Genomic DNA, 14265 nt, shown 5'->3' with positions numbered 1-14265 from the left:
TTACATGGTAAAATCATAGTTTGCTCCTTGGAATTTTTTGGAAGAATATATTCAAGTCCTGGATGACAGAATGTATGTACAATCAGCCTTCTACACTTACTAGAGTTGGGTCACCAGACACCCATGAAAGTGAAATAAAGACATTCTTTAAGAAACAACCTGAAATAACCCCTCTCTAGGAATGTCTAGGTCCTCCAGCATGACCAGAGGAAGCTGACCACAGAGGCCCATTGGAAGTCCTAGAGATATTTAAAGAGGACATTTTAATCAAATCCACAAAAGTCAAAACTGCAAATGTGGTGGGACGACTGTATTTTGGTTCATGAAGTAAACTAAGCACACAATTGCCTGCCACAGATGCAGAGCTCAATAATGTCCTTATGTTCATTAACAGTTTTATGAGATTATCTAAACGATGCCAGAACAATCACATCATTGCTAGGAAACTGCATGAAATTCACCCTGGGGCCCCTGTGATGTCTGAAGGATTGCAAGGCACTCCCAAGATGGAACACGGAGCGTCTCGTAAAGGCTTCTCAACATATGAACAGTCTGTTAATCCCACCTCTGTTCCAGGGAGGCTGAAGACAGGTTGCTGCCTGAGGCTAGGATGGCTTCCTACCCATTGACAGGAAAGGAGGAAATGCGCCAACATCAAAAGCAGACAAAATAGATCAACTGCATCTGGTGATTTGTATGGAAAGCTGCAAATTGAGAAATCATGGCTATAAATAGAAACACAATTATCTCTCACTTCAGTAGCTGAAAATATGACAAGAAACCATTCACACCACACAGGTAGAGCAATCTGATACTACTTCAATTACTGCGCCTCCATCCTAAAGAATTATGGGATTTCTATTGGGGAAAATACTTAAAAGTTTGTACCGCAAGAAAACTGAAGTGTCTCCCCCTGAACTAGAGCATTATTGCTCTCCACCAGACGGGTCTAAGTACCATCTCACTGATATGAGGAAAAAAGCATAGCACCTAGAGTGGCACCAAACTGTTATAATTATGCAGTATGCATGCACCTGAGATATCTGTGGCTCTCTTTGTTTAAGAGCTAATCATTACATGTTCTGGGCAACTATTACTCTTCTCCTGTTTTTACTTCTTTGGTACTAAATTGACTCAGAATTGGACATCCATTCAAATTGGGCCCTATTCTGTGTATGGTAGATATGTAACAGGGTCCTCACCTTGCACTAAGGCTGATTTGTCTTCATGGGCAGCAGAAATAGTGACACTTTTGCCTTCTGACGGTTCAGTGTATCAAATATTATTTCATGCACAAAGTTATTAAAAATATTGTATAAAATTACCTTCAGTTTATGTGTATAATAAGGTGTATATGAAACACAAAATAAATTTCATGTTTAGATTTGGGACCCATCTCAAAGATATCTGATTATGAAGTTATATTTAATAATAACAGCAGCAGCAGCAGCAGCAACAACAACAACAACAACAACAACAAGGCCATTGGGTGCCGTGCCAAAAGATCTCAGCCGGCATTTGGAAACAATAGACATTGACAAAATTACGATCTGCCAACTGCAAAAGGCCACCCTACTGGGATCTGCACGCATCATCCAAAAATACATCACATAGTCCTAGACACTTGGGAAGTGTTCGACTTGTGATTTTGTGATATGAAATCCAGCATATCTATCTTGTTTGCTGTGACATAATAATAATAATAATAATAATAATAATAATAATAATAATAATAATAATAATAATAATAATGTTTATTATGTTTATTTATGCCCAGCTTTTTCTCTCCCCAGAGGAGACTCAAAGCGGCTGACATTAAAATGAAGAATGCAAAGGGTGTATGCCATTTATTGGGACATAGATGACCTTGGTGGCTTTTAAGAATCCCTGTGCATCAAGGACATCTGCAAAGTGTTGGATTTCTTGAGCCTTCCCCACCCCACCAGATGTCCTTGAGTTCTCTGGTCCTTTAGACCTCAGCTTTTGCATTAGTGTAGATAATACAGGTAATGTATTCTGAAATCAGAAAAAATCCAAAACACGTCTGGTCCAAAGCAATTTGGATAAGGGCTACTTAACTTTTATAGTTTTTCTCACTTTTGTGTTTTTTATCTAAAAAATTGTTTAAATGACAAAGAGAGGTTTCTCCTTATAACCCCACCCTCGTAACATCATGTGACTCTGCATCCTACAACATGACAAGAATCTTTCTAGTGTTTCAGGTTTTGTTCGCAAAATCTCAGAGCCTGGGAAAGTCCTGACCTGACAAACCTATCCAATAGAATGTAATTCCAGGTAATCATGCATATAGTTGCCACCCAAGAAAAATTAGGCAGTTCTGAAGCAAAACAAGTCAAATTATTTTGCTAAAGCATTTTGAACTTCAATTCCTCCTTCCTTTCCTTCAGAAGTACCAGAATGATTTTTCTATGTATTTCCATATCACTACTATGTATGGTATATTGTAGATAGTCCACTATGATCGAGTCTGTAAACTAAAAGCTAGTCACAACAGTCCATGAAGCTTTGACAGGGAGACACAATAAGATATTCTAGAAATTGACATATTGAGAAAGAAGACCTGTTGGATATGAAAACCTGAGCTTTATTTAAAGAAGTTTGATCTCTCTTCTGGCTTAACACATAACAGTCATGCCTAATTGTTGTTATTGTTGTTGTATGCCTTCAAGTCATACAAGTCATGAGCCTTGGTGGCGCAATGGGTTAAACCCTTGTGCCAGCTGGACTGCTGACCTAAAAGTTGAGTTGCTGACCTGAAGGTTGCCGGTTTGAATCTGTGAGACGGGGTGAGCTTCCATCTGTCAGCTCTAGCTTGTAGTGACATGAGAGAAGCCTCCCAGCAGGAAGGTAGCAAACTGGGCATCCCCTGGGCAACATCTCTGTAGACAGCCAATTCTCTCACACCAGAAGTTACTCGCAGTATGTTTTCAAGTCACTTCTGACACAATAAAAAATGTTGTTGTTGTTGTTGTTGTTGTTGTTGTTGTTATTGCTGTATGCCTTCAAGATATTTCCAGCTTGACTTGCAGTATGTGTTCAAGTCGCTTCTGACACAATAAAATTGTTGTTGTTGTTGTTGTTGTTGTTGTTGTTGTTGTTGTTGTTGTTGTATACTTACAAGTTATTTCCAACATATGGTGATCTTAAGGTGACCTCCTGACAATGTTTTCTCAGCCTGAGAATGCATGTCTCATCCATGTTCACCCAGAGGATTTCCATAGTTGAGCAGACAATTGCTCCCTGGTTTCCAGATTTGTAGTCCAATGCTCAAACCACTACATCTTGACAAGAACAGTGCCCAAGATGTTTTTTAAAATATATTTGTGACTATGTTGGGTTGTTTCAGATGTAACTTTATTAAGTGTTGCTCAGTCTGCAGACCATGAGTTCCCATGTCATGCAATGACAGCACATAACAATGCTTTGGAGAAAAAAAAATAAGCCTGGTATATATGAGTTGTGTATTTTTATCCATTTCCTTTTCCCTGTTCCTCCTCAAGGCTTGACATATTCCCCACTCTCCAAGTGCAAATGCCCAAGTGAGACGGATGTGGAGAACACACAGATAACAAGGAGGCAGTTGCCCTGGCAACAGAAGTCCTATCAAAACATTCCGAGCATCTTCTGCCTACCGCTCACTGTCCTTTACACAGCAGCTGAAAGAAGAAACAGATGTTAAGTCTCAGCCCTGTTTTTTTTCAAAAAGCTGAAATTCAAGAACAAGAAACAGGGAGAGAGAGAGAGGCCATATGTTTGGATCCTAATTGTTGCTTGTTTCATACACCTGTTGGTCAGTAGGAATGGCCACTTAAAGGGGTGATGTGAGGATAGGTAAGGACTCTGTTTTGAAAGAAAATTAACATCCTTTAACAATCCTCAAAAGCCTGGGGAATGAGTTCTTAGAAACGTAGCAAGGAAATACTTTAATTAATGAACTTCAAAAGCCATATTGTGGAAGAACATGTCCCCATGGACCATTGGTCATCCATAACTTTGGTTAATGTTGCAGGACAACAGATGGAGCATATTACTATATGAATGAAAAAGAATACTAAGTCAATCTTGGAAAAAGCACATGATTAAGATAAAGGAGCCTTCGGTGGCACAGCGGGTTAAACTGCTGAGCTGTTGAACTTGCTGACTGAAAGGTTAGCAGTTCAAATCTGGGGAGCGGAGTGAGCTCCTGCTGTTAGCTTCAGCTTCTGCCTACCTAACACTTCGAAAACATGCAAATGTGAGTAGATCAATAGGTACCGTTCCGGTGGGAAGGTAACAGCACTCCATGTGGTCATGCCGGCCCCATGACCTTGGAAGTGTCTATGGACAATGCTGGCTCTTCAACCTAGAAATGGAGATGAGCACCAACCCCCAGAGTTGGACATTACTAGACTTAATGTTAGGGGAAAACCTTTACCTTTACCTTAAGATTCAATAGAGCTGGCACCTTCCAAAGCTAACCTCACTCTAAGAATTCATAATGTTATTTATTTAGAACATTCAGCAAAGATATTGAAAAGCTAGAACATGTCTATAGAAGGGCATCCAAAATTGTCAAGGGCCGGGAAACCATGCCTTATGCAGAGCGGCTTAGGTCTCTGGGGCATGTTAAACAAAACTATATGAAAAGGGATTCCACCTAAACATTAGAAATAACTTCCTAACAGTAAGAGCAGTGGTATAAGCTGCCTCGAAGTGTGGTGGAGTCTCCTTCTCTGGAGATTTTTAATCAAAGGCTGGGCAGCAATTTATCAGGAGTAGTCTGGATGATTATGTATTCATGGCAGAATGGAGTTGAACTGGATAGCCTTTGGGGGACTATTCCAACTCTATGATTCTATTCTATTTCAATGCAACCAGATAATTTGCATTCCATGTTGTAATATGAAAATTTCACAGACTTTTTCTACTCACATCAAAGAGGCCCTTTTGCTTCTTGGGGAGGAATAGGTCCAACAACAGTTCAAGGCTAAGATCCAGTGAATACCAAATATCCCACCAGTGTACTAACGTTGCATCACTGCTACTTGCTTTGCATACATAGTGATTGTCAAACTTGCATAATGCTTTGCAACAAAGTCCCAGATACCTTGCTGGGTGAACAGCAAAATGATCAAACTGTTTGTGCTTATGCACCATTGTGTGAACAGTCTGAGATAATAGCATGGAACTCAGCCGAAATTTCTGTGAATCTATTCTTGAGCCTGCCAAGACTAGGCTGGGAGGAGGCTGAACCCTTCTGAAATGATCTGGCAAAATGCCACCACCAAGTTCAACCCCCTGGGCAGTTATCAGGCACATGTGCACTAAATAATCAAACACAAAGAAACATTAAGACAGCTGTTGTCTTGTCCTCCCAGGGATAATAAAGGCTGTCTGCAATCTCTATTCTATGCATGCTTACTTGGGAGTAGGCAAAATGAATAACCACCTGCCTGCCCACCCATGTAGACTCCAACCACCCTAAAAACAGTCCAGGGGTCCCTTTTCAAAAGTTTATGTCCAAGGCTTACTGTTTAATTACAATTGCAGATGATAACGTACTAGGGTTATCCATAAAGTAGATTACGTTTTGGAATTAAAAATGAACAAAGTATAGGAGAAAACATTTACCATATGCAGTTAAAAGCCACACCCAAATACCACATCTCACATAGTTGCCATTAAAATCTAGGCACTTACCAAACCGATGAATGAGCTTTGCAACTCCTTCCCCACTAAATTCTGCCGCTTGCATCCTCAACCACTTGTTTCTAACAATTATTTATTATTTACAGTATTTATATTCCGCCCTTCTCACCCCGAAGGGGACTCAGGGCGGATCACATTATATACATATAGGGCAAACATTCAATGCCCATAAACACATCAAACCGAGACAGAGACATCAGACAGACAGACGCAGAGGCAATTTAACCTTCTCCTGAGGGGATGTTCGATTCTGGCCACGGGGGAGCAGCTGCTTCATCATCCACTCTGATGGCACTTCCTCATTCCAACGTTGTAAATTAGTTAAACTTGCCTCCCCACTTTTATAAGTGGTACCTTATTTCCTACTTAATAGATGCAACTATCTTTCGGGTTGCTAGGTGAGCAGGGGCTATAAATATATATTTTTAATTGACGGGTGCTCACCCCGCCACAGGCTGGCCTCGAACTCATGACCTCATGGTCAGAGTGATATATTGCAGCAGCTTTTTTACCAGCCTGTGTGGCTGGCAACGCAGCATTTTGGTAATGCTGAGCAGCTTTGGGAAGGGCTGACTGGCTGGTTGAGGATGCAAGTGGAAGAATTTAGTGGGGAAGAATTTGCAAAGCTCATTCATCGCTGTGGTAAGTACCTAGATTTGAATGGTGACTACGCATATGGTAAATGTTTTCTCCTATACTTCATTCATTTTTAATTCCAAAACGTAATCTACTTTGTGGATAACCCTCGTATTGGGGTAGGCTTAAACCATAGGGAGTTTTCCCTTTGTTACCCACATCTCAAGTCTTTTAGGATTTGCTAAGGGGATAGTGAGAATTGTGCCCTGAAACAGACCAGCGACCTATGTATTTGTTCAAACTGGAGAGAGAAGTTCTACACAATAGTTCTGATCAGTAATTTGACAATAGCATTCTATACGGATTGAGGTTTCTAAGGGACCTTCTACACAGGCCTTAAAGTTCATGATAGGTAACGGATTTAACTGACACATCTAAATGATGCCTCAGGTAAACCTGGATTAATGTAGAGTAAACTATGTTTTCCCAGTTTACTCTGCATTAATTTGACACCCCCTCCCCTCTAGCCCCTCATTTCCTCCCCAAAACTTAATGGAGCCTGCTGGCAGCACAGGTCCCACTTCACTGTACTCCTGACATGGAAAAATGATGCATCAGGAGGTGTGGGGGAGGGGAAGGATTTCCCTTTGGTTGACCCTGGATGACATCTAGCCATTCCCCAAGGAAAAGCCCAGAGTTGTGGGAGGGGGTACTGAAACCTGGGAGGAAGCGAGTTTTTTCAACCTGCATCCTCCCAGGTTTTAGCTAAGTGTAGAAAGACTCTAAGACATATGTAATGATAGTTTAATATAAAATGAATTGCAGAGAGATTACCAATATAAGAATAATGATAGTTTAATTATCTCAGCTTATGATTCTTGCTGAAAATAGTTTTGTGGACTTTTTATAGGGAAAGGAGTAATTTAAGTGTAAGGTGTACATGCTTGCATATAAATCAATTGACTGACAAGAAGGACATAGGTCATACAATTGCTGCTAAGGTAATTTTTGCCCCCAAATAATAGAGTGAGCTATATATGCTAATTTTGGGGTTCTTCCAAATGACCAGAGATGGAAAAGAAATTCTGATTGACCAACTCTTTTATGTATTTACCAAATTTACGGTCTGTGAGATTATTAGGAAAGGGGGATGACTATTTCTTTCACGTTCTCATCATAGGGAGGAGACTGTGAGTGTCAAGATACTGGGGTGTTTGGTGGTTCAAACTAAAAATAATTACTGTACTTAAGGGTAATATATGCCAAATATGTACTGTACACTAAAATATGAACAATACATAAACATTAGGAAATCACACTCCAAATTGTATTAGAATATCTATGAAGGAAGAATATAAATATGGAATTTGGTGGGGTTGAATATGTTGGTATGAATCAGAAAACAAAATGAAAATAAAACTTTCAGATTTTCACAACATAGTTCAGTCAAATGTTTTACACTCCCCACCCACATTTCTTCTTCATCCTATGTCCACCATGTTTTTTTGCTAGCAGCATTGGCATTGGGAAAATGGTGAACGGGGGTGAAGCAAAATAGACTTTCAGTGTCAAGTTGCAGCAGCGTGTAAGCAGTAAACATTGAAATAAACAAGAATATAGGAAAGACTAGGGTTTTAGTCTATCTGATCCTACTATGTCTAGTCTATCTGACCTCATCTATGTCTGTCTACTACAGGCAACGTAAACTGCTGCTGCCTCAGATTAGCCTGCCTCACAAACTACCCCAAATTACATTTTGAAGAATCACAGATCTATAAGTTTAGTCACCAAAATGGAAATCAAAAGAAAAGGTTAAGGCTAGTGGGAAAAAAGGTTGATCTCTAAATTCATTTTGGACAAAGCTTTCAAGTAGTCTTCAGAACCACTGGCAATTATCTTCGAGAGTTCTTGGAGAACGGGAGAAGTCCCAGCAGATTGGAGGAGGGCGAATGTGGTCCCTATCTTCAAGAAGGGAAAAAAGAACGACCCAAACAATTACCGTCCGGTCAGCCTCACATCAATACCAGGCAAAATTCTGGAAAAGATCATTAAGGAAGTGGTCTGCGAACACTTAGAAACAAATGCGGTCATTGCTAATAGTCAACACGGATTTACCAAAAACAAGTCATGCCAGACTAATCTGATCTCTTTTTTCGATAGAGTTACGAGTTGGGTCGATACAGGGAATGCCGTGGATGTAGCGTACCTGGATTTCAGTAAGGCCTTCGACAAAGTCCCCCACGACCTTCTGGCAAACAAACTAGTAAAATGTGGGCTAGACAAAACTACGGTTAGGTGGATCTGTAATTGGCTAAGCGAACGAACCCAAAGGGTGCTCACCAATGCGTCGTCTTCATCATGGAAAGAAGTGACAAGTGGAGTGCCGCAGGGCTCTGTCCTGGGCCCGGTTCTGTTCAACATCTTTATTAACGACTTAGACGAAGGGTTAGAAGGCACGATCATCAAGTTTGCAGACGACACAAAACTGGGAGGGATAGCTAACACTCCAGAAGACAGGAGCAGAATTCAAAATGATCTTGACAGACTAGAGAGATGGGCCAAAACTAACAAAATGAAGTTCAACAGGGACAAATGCAAGATACTTCACTTCGGCAGAAAAAATGGAAATCAAAGATACAGAATGGGGGACGCCTGGCTTGACAGCAGTGTGTGCGAAAAAGACCTTGGAGTCCTCGTGGACAACAAGTTAAACATGAGCCAACAATGTGATGCGGCTGCTAAAAAAGCCAATGGGATTCTGGCCTGCATCAATAGGGGAATAGCGTCTAGATCCAGGGAAGTTATGCTCCCCCTCTATTCTGCCTTGGTCAGACCACACCTGGAATACTGTGTCCAATTTTGGGCACCACAGTTGAAGGGAGATGTTGACAAGCTGGAAAGCGTCCAGAGGAGGGCGACTAAAATGATTAAGGGTCTGGAGAACAAGCCCTATGAGGAGCGGCTTAAAGAGCTGGGCATGTTTAGCCTGCAGAAGAGAAGGCTGAGAGGAGACATGATAGCCATGTACAAATATGTGAAGGGAAGTCATAGGGAAGAGGGAGCAAGCTTGTTTTCTGCTGCCCTGCAGACTAGGACACGGAACAATGGCTTCAAACTACAGGAAAGGAGATTCCACCTGAACATCAGGAAGAACTTCCTCACTGTGAGGGCTGTTCGACAGTGGAACTCTCTCCCCGGGGCCGTGGTGGAGGCTCCTTCCTTGGAGGCTTTTAAGCAGAGGCTGGATGGCCTTCTGTCGGGGGTGCTTTGAATGCGATTTCCTGCTTCTTAGCAGGGGGTTGGACTAGATGGCCCATGTGGTCTCTTCCAACTCTACTATTCTATGATTCTATGATTCTAAGTTCAAAATCTTGTTTATTTATTCAAGTTTTCCCTGACCTGGCTATTTAATTTCACATGTGCATATTGGTATTTCGAAATAAAAAGTTATCTGAAACATATTGAGCTGCTTTTCATTTTTGTGGGTGAGAACCTGTCTATTGTATGTCCCTTCCATGTCTTTTCCACCTCTGGTGTCAAAGAGGTAATGTACAAGAGCACATCTAACTTACTAACTGAGGTATACCAGTATCTTGATAGTAGTTAGGCGAAAGTTCCTATAGCACAGTGTTCCAAACTCTGCTCTTCCAGATGTTTTGGACTTCAGCTCTCAGAATCCTTGATAACTGGCCAAGGCAATTTGAAGTCCAAAACATGGAGGACGAGAGTTTGGGATTCCCTGTTACAGCAGAACAGAGGTGCCTAATATGCCAAAATGAAGTCAGTGACAATGTTTTCAAGCAACTAGGAGTGAGAACAAATAGCACACATAAGGTATTAAGGCAGTGATTCTCAACCTGTGGGTCCCCAGATGTTTTGGCTTTCAACTCCCAGAAATCCTTACAGCTGGTAAACTGGATGGGATTTCTGGGAGTTGTAGGCCAAAACACCTGGGGATCCACAGGTTGAGAATCACTGTATTAAGGCTTCTTAAGAACCAGCTTTAAAATTACATATCAAGCACTTGCAGGTGTTTCTTAAAGAGGTCAATAATCATTGTCAAAATTGCAGGAGGAAATGAAACGGGCTCTTCAAATTGCCTCAAATGTCGTACGGGGAATGGGTTAAGCTTGGATTGTGCCGATGCAGTGACTGCAGAATCCACAGTGCATGGGACTGAAATGGCAAAGTTGTTAAGTGAGCACAGATTGGCTTATCCTTTTGAGCGAGATTCTGGGGACACCTTGTGCAGAAACAAATGAAATTGCTTTTTTTATCAGTACTTGACCAGAGCTTTAGGCATTTCGATTAATCTATCCCCCCCACCCTCATTATGGAATGAAGTCAAAACTATAACCAGAATTCTGGGTGGAAGCCAGCTTTTTCAGTAAGCAGTGATAATGCTACAGGACGATACAATTTGGCTGAAACAAGGCAATATCAGGAGAATCTTAAAACTCATTGAAGAGACCTTGCTTAAGAGTTTGATAGAGTGTCAGATATAGCAGAGGATACAAGCCATGGAAAAGCTTTATGGATAACGCAGCAGAATGATCTGGCACCAAATCTAAGAATGCAAGAAAGCAGAATTAGATACAAAAAACCCCTCCCTACCATCTTTGTAGAACTTGAAGGGCCTTTTATGTTGTTGAAACATCTCCAGATGTACAGTTACTCCATGTGGGAAGTCACTTGGAGGTGAGTCCAAAATTTCATGCATCTCATCAATCTCCAGATTCAATACTTCCCATCCAATTAGACATGAGAAATACCCCATCTGAAATCCCTGGAGAGGTGTCAACCAGTGTGCCAATTCATGTGGACAATACCAAGCTTCATGGGCAGTGGTCTCAGTTGTATAAGGAAGCTTCTGATACTCATGTGATACTGTTGTGATTTGGTCCATGATATTATCTTCACATGCATGTTGTTCTACATCCAAATAATTTAAGATAGCATATACAGAGGTGATGTCATTGTATGATTTTAAGAATAGTTTTGTTATATTGGCAAAAATAAGACATTACATATTGGAAGTTGACTCCTACAAAGAGAAAATGGGGATTGTGCTTGCTGTCTCCAGTACCATCTTCAACATAGATCATAGAATCATACAGATGGAAGAGACCCCAAGGACCATCCAGTCCAACCCCCCTCATTTAGGAATGCACAATCACAGGTTTAGCAAAAGGTCCGCACAGAGTCTCTATTCAGCCATATACTGATAATTCCCAATGCATGTTCAGGGGCTCTCTCAGAGCACAGAGAAGGTCTATGGTCCTACAACTTCCATATCCAGCCATTCAAATGGCTAATGGGGTTTGGGAGGAGGACATAAAACCTGATTCTGTTTCCAAGCAGTTGAATGCATATTCACTAAACATGAAAAAGGCACTGAGTTGTTGTTTTTTTGTTGTCGTCATGGATTTACCATAACTTGCAAATTTGTGCACACTTGGGATGAGAAATTTTTACAAATGCAAATGCAGGAGAAATCAATGCTAATGGATTCATTCACCAGACCCAAGGCTTTGAGTCTGGCTTTGAATTCCTAAGTATCCAACTACATTAGTACTGAATTAGGGCCGATTTTTCATTTTTGAATTTTCTTCTGAGAAGTTCCTCCTTTGTATGACATGGAAGTACTATTCCCTATTCATGATGGGAATACTGAATGTGATAAGTATGGGGTGGGGGTAATTTTGTTTCAGTTCTTTTGAAAACCATAAACAATGTTCCTTTATACTTGGCAGCCGTGTGCAAGGGTGCAATGGGAATGAAGCAAAGCTGAGAGAGGTTCTGGGGTTTCCCATCGGGGTTAGGACCCCTCCCCAGCCTCGCACAATTCCTATGCTATTTACCTGGACTTGGATAGATGGAGTCCCCGTGACTGTTTTGTCTCAGGCAGCAACATAGAATCATAGGATCATAGAGCTAGAAGAGACCACAAGGACCATCTACTACAATGCTCTGTCATGCAAAAACACACAACTGAAGTGCTGCTGACTGATGGCCACTTAGACTCTATTTAAAAACCTTAAGACTAGGAGACTCTATCATACTCCTATGCAACATATTTCACTGTCGAACAGTTCTTATAATCAGGAGGGTTTTCCTGCTTAGGTGGAATCTCTTTTCCTGCAATTTCTCTCCATTATTCCATGTCCTAGGACCTCATCCCATTGGGGTGGGGGTGGAGGGAGAGGAAGCCATGAAAATCAGAGGGAACCATCTTGTTTCATTCCCAATTGTCGAGGTCTTCTACCTTTCTGTATACAGGGATGGCAGCCATCCCAAGTACTTTCCCCGCTGTTCCTTGCTTCTATTCATCTTCTCTCATTGGGAGTCAGGTAGTACCCAACTCCAGAACATGTAGTCTTTGCTCTGTTTTCCTGCCACAACAGAACCCCACAGGCCACCACCGGAAGTGGCTTTACCTCATGTGATGTCCTCCATGAGATTCTGTTTTGGCAGCACAGAGAAATGGAGAGAAGACTGCTTGAGATGAAATCCATAGTCTCTAGAGCAGAAGAAAATAAGCTTGACCTCATCCACAATAGTACATCTTTTCCAATATGTAAACATGACCATCAGGTCTCCTTTCAACATTCTCCAAGCTAAACATACCCAGCTCCCTAGGTTGCTTTTAATAGTGTTTGGCTTCCAGATCTTCTACGATTTTGGTTGGAAGCTAAAACCTGGAGTCTGGGCTTATCCATACCTCACAACCTCTGAGGATGCCTGCCATAGATGTGGGTGAAACGTCAGGAGAGAATACTTCTAGAACATGGCCATACAGCACGGAAAACATACAACAACCCAAATTCTTTGTGAGTTGCTCTCTGTGTTTAATATTGAATTATTGACTTTTTTGCCCAAGAGCTCATGGTCTGGACCCATCTGTTCTACTTTTACCTCCTGCATATTCTTAACTATTCAAACTCATATTTCCATCAATTTACCACTATCTTTGGGAATACATTTCTACTCAAGTTTTCCCATGAGCTTTAAAGCAATCTCCATGAAAGTTCATTTTCTGGTGGTGTTATGATGATGATAATAACAGTACTACCCATGGCAAGACAATTTCTTTACCTGAGCCTCCAGTCAAATGTAACACACTATTGGTGCAAAGGTCAGTCTACTTAAAGAACTGCAGTGACACCCAGCTACCCAGGCCCACTTCCACCAGCCCAGCTGATCTGAGAAAAGCAACTCAACAGCACTGATGCCTTGATTAATTGCTTCTAGTGCTTGCACGTTCACAGCGGGAAAATGTGAGATGCATTTTAAAAGGATTCACGTCAACTTAAAGGGCAAAATTATACTGGTGGATCTGAGGGAAAAAAAAGGAGGCTGAGAGATGGGATTCATCCTATTGGGGAGCAACAAGGGAAGAGGGAGCATAATGGATTGACATGACTCTAGACCAGGATGACCATGTATACGTGCCGAAAAGAGGGGACAAAAGAAGAGACCAATTTGCACAGAGTCACCACATTCTGTTTTGCATGAACAGATGCTAATTTTGAAAGGAGAGCTATAATTTAATACTGAAATACAACACAGCTTTCCAAAGATGTGAGCAGGTGACCCATTTGCTTGGCGAATCTAGGTGCTCATTGTTGTCGAGTAGCTCCAAGATCTTTGCTTTTTCTTGTTACAGTAGAGTCTCACTTATCCAACATTCTGGATTATCCAACGCATTTTTGTAGTCAATGTTTACAATACATCATGATATTTTGGTGCTAAATTCATAAATACAGTAATTACTACATAACATTACTGCGTATTGAACTACTTTTTCTGTCAAATTTGTTGTATAACATGATGTTTTGGTGCTTAATTTGTAAAATCATAACCTAATTTGATGTTTAATAGGCTATTCCTTAATCTCTCCTTATTATCCAAGATATTCGCTTATCCAAACGTTCTGCAGGCCCGTTTATGTTGGATAAGTGAGACTCTACTGTATCTGTC

At 41.1% G+C, this 14265-nt stretch overlaps 1 protein-coding gene across 8 annotated transcripts in view; it reads right to left on the bottom strand.

The window, feature by feature from the left end:
• Positions 1–14265, bottom strand: part of LOC100564707 (calcium-activated potassium channel subunit beta-2) — a 283641-nt gene that overhangs the window by 125306 nt on the left and 144070 nt on the right. The window lies entirely within an intron of this gene.

This window comes from Anolis carolinensis, chromosome 3 (assembly GCF_035594765.1).
Source record: "Anolis carolinensis isolate JA03-04 chromosome 3, rAnoCar3.1.pri, whole genome shotgun sequence".
In the NCBI taxonomy this organism is placed as follows: domain Eukaryota; kingdom Metazoa; phylum Chordata; class Lepidosauria; order Squamata; family Dactyloidae; genus Anolis; species Anolis carolinensis.
Note: the sequence above shows the minus strand (reverse complement) of the source record. Positions and strands in the feature narration are given on the sequence as shown.